At 50.4% G+C, this 3,430-nt stretch overlaps 1 pseudogene; it reads right to left on the bottom strand.

Moving 5' to 3' along the window:
• Positions 1 to 307: 307 nt before the first annotated feature.
• LOC138807839 (PPP2R1A-PPP2R2A-interacting phosphatase regulator 1-like) lies at positions 308 to 1,705 on the bottom strand (annotated as a pseudogene).
• Positions 1,706 to 3,430: the final 1,725 nt, after the last annotated feature.

The following is a 3,430-nucleotide window of genomic DNA, read 5'->3' on the forward strand; positions in this document are numbered from 1 at the left end:
TCTTCTTGTTTTTTAAAATCAAGGGATAACATATGTATTTAGACATATTAGCAGCGAAAAATGTATGCTACAACACACTTATTGGGAAAAAGTCTGAAAATATTACTACACTGAATTCAAGGGTATTCGCAGGAGACCTGACAGAGAAGTTCTCTAGAATATTTCAAGAAATTAAAAAGGGGGGGAGGGGAAGGGAAAGGGTCAAAAGGGAAATATCCTCAGTTTAATTGACAAAGTTCAGTGCTTGCTCAGACTTAATTTCTGTCTCTACCCTGCCACGTCCCCAAAAAGTTTCCAGATGAGTACATCACTTAGACGAAAGTTCATCTACTGGAATAAAGGGAGAGACCACTTGGGCAGGTGACACAGGAGAGTTGGTGGTAGTGCTGACTGTAGATGCTGAGTTACAAGAAGTTCCCGCATTGCTGCTGTTTCCATCCAGGGTATCTGAAGACACACACACACCAGGATCTGACAGCTGGGCCACGTCAGAAGAAAGCATGTTGGTGATGCCCTGGAAAAATCTCTTTGGCTGATACTCAGTTTCCATTTCACATTTTCTTTTCAATGGTCCAAGAACACTTAGTCTGATACAATTGATGGGACTCTGGTTTCTCTGGGTGGTAAATCAGGTCGTCGGGCTCGGGATGGGGCTTGGAGGCAATCCATTGCTACTCACAAAACTTTGCAAGGATGGTGAAAAGCACTGCTTCCCAATACCCCGGGTGGGTGACAGTGCTGTTGACACAGGAATAAAATCTATGCGCTTTGACGAAGCAGATTTTTCCACGTCGTTGTCAATAAGCCTGAAACTTTCCTCCCAGGAGTGGCTTATCTGCATTGCCGTCTGGACCCCGCGCTCATGGACCATCTCTTGGTTGATCAGGTCCATGCCCTCTCCTGTTTGATCTGGTGCAAGTCGCTGCTGTGCATGCAGATGGGGGAGGCCAGGAGCAGCAGGCCATGGCGGCCTGGGAATGTGGTGCTGTTCCGCCTGGTGCTAGGCGCCTTGGCCTGGAACATCGGCGAGGTGACACTGAGGCCTTGGATGAGGGGGGGACTGTTAGACCTCCAGAGGCCCCCTCTGCCGCCGCCGCTGCTGCAGCAGCCTCTGCCACCGCCACTGCCACAGCTGCCCTCCGTCGGACTCCTGCCGGGACCCGGAGGCAGCTCTGGGTCCAACTCATCTTCTCCTGAGCCAGGTAGGGGGGCAGGGAAGCGGGGGCGGTCCTTGGTCAGGCCTCGGGGACTCCCATACCCCGAAGTACAGGGAAGCCACCGCCACCACCGCCTTCTGGGGGACTATCTTCTGCATGCAACACATCCCCACCCCCAGAAAAAAGGAAACATCCCAAGAGGGCAGGTTTGGAGTTGCTGCTCCCCACCTCTGACTAAAGCCACCAGGTTCCCTGTGGCGCACCCTCTTCACACATCCCTGCATCTGCCTTTTTCCTGGGACACTGGCCAGGATGGGGGTAGGATTCCAGGATCAACATCCACTCTCCCACCCTCCACTCCTGGGGGGCATTTGTGCCAGAGTCAGGGCTGGCCTGCCTGGTGCTGGGGAGGCGAGTTTGGGACCCAAGAGGAGAGGCAGGTGTCATGGGTCTGGGTCCGTGGGGGGGGGGGGAGGTCGTGAGGTGCAGACCCACGGGGCTTCCACTGGGGACCAGGTCTGGCTGCAAGGAAGCCAGGGGTGCACCATCGCTGGATGACTCCAAGAGGCACCACAGGTCCAAGGTGGCTGCAACCTGTTTCAAATGAGGTAGCACGGGGAGGGCAGGAGAAGGGGCCGGGGCAAGGGCGGGCAGGTGGCAGGGCTGAGATTGCCCCCTTCACAGCTGAGCTCCTGGTGCAGGGGCCTTGGACTCAGGGCCTACCTGGCCTCTGAGCCTCCCTGAGACTGAGAGGGATGTGCCTGCTGTGCGGGCTTTGTGTCTTCGGTGCTCCTGGCCCAGACCTGTGCTCCTACAGCAGTGGAGGCCAGTCATGGATGCTGCCACCCCTGGTGCATGTGCCTGCTCTTCTCTGCTCTCTCTCTCTGTCCCCACTTCTTACCCAGGCTGCCCAGCCCCTGCTGCACAAGTATGCCAGCTCCCGTGTGCCCCTGTCTGCAGCAACTATGTGCCCCTTCAACCATTCCCTGTCCTCCTCTCAGTCACACTACTTCCCCACCTCGGCCATGCCCCCACCCCTGGCTTTGTACTGCCCTGACTCTGCCCTAAGGCTACCAGGCCATGGCAGAAGCAGCCTCACCTCAGCTCAGGGCTTTCCCCCAACCCAGGCAGCTGTCTGGGGGAATTGAAGATCCCCTCAGCCCAACCACTAGTGGAGACTTCTCCATCCACCCCACAAACCAAGCAGGTGCAAGGTAATGCTCCGAGTTTGTGTGTGTGTGTGTGTGTGTGTGTGTGTGTGTGTGTGTGTGTGTGTGTGTGTGTGTGTGAGTGTGTGTGTGTGTGTGTGTGTGTGTGTGTGTGTGTGTGATTGTCCTCTCAAGGACTCAGAACATTGAATCTTTTGGGATGACAGCACACAGCACACTTATAAAAATGAAAAGGCTTGGAAAAAATTATATTAAGTGAAGTAAGCCAATCCCAAAGAAACATAGGTCCCATGGTTTCTCTTATTTGCAATATCTAGTATATGTATGAGTCAAGCAGAAAAGGTCAGATAATGTGATGTTAGGAAAATGAACCCTTAGATATGTATTTAAATGTTTTTTTTTTCTTTCATGCATTTGTTTCTAACACATTTATAAGATTATTTCTTTGTTGCTTTGTATGTCCCTCCCCCAAAGTATAACCCCTGTTTTCATGATATTTAATGTCGGTATAATTTGTGGAAGAGATGGGGAAAAACAAGTCGTTTAAGGATACAGGTGGACCCGTTGCAACTATGAGAAGTACAAGTTGTCATGTCCAAAAAGAGCTTCACAACTTTGGTGCCGGGGTGGGGGGTGGGGGAGATTATGTGGGGGGTAGGGGGGAGCTGGGAAGGGATTTGAAGGGTAAACAAAGGAGGAGACTGCAATGCTTGATAAGAAATGTATTCATTATCTTGCCCATGTAATTGTAACCCCTCTGTACAGTTTGTTCACAAAAAATTAAAATTAAAATTAAAAAAAAGCACTAAGAACCCTGTGTAATGGATTCAGCACAATGTGCCTTTTGAAGGACTCAGCACATAGCAACTTTTGGGATCCTCATGGTAATTTAATTACCAATAAGATTAGACATGCCATTTTGACATCACTAAACTTAAATATCATATTATGGCATTATATATCATAGTGACATTAGAGACATAGTGTGAATTCCTACTCTGTGATTTCATTCAATTACAAGCTAGCAATATTGGAATATTGGTGGATAACAGAAATCTATTGTGACCTCAAAGCCATTGTGACATGAAAATTCCTTTTTGACAT

This window comes from Dipodomys merriami, unplaced genomic scaffold (assembly GCF_024711535.1).
Source record: "Dipodomys merriami isolate MVZ:Mamm:240054 unplaced genomic scaffold, mDipMer1.0.p SCAF_436, whole genome shotgun sequence".
Taxonomy (NCBI): Eukaryota; Metazoa; Chordata; class Mammalia; order Rodentia; family Heteromyidae; genus Dipodomys; species Dipodomys merriami.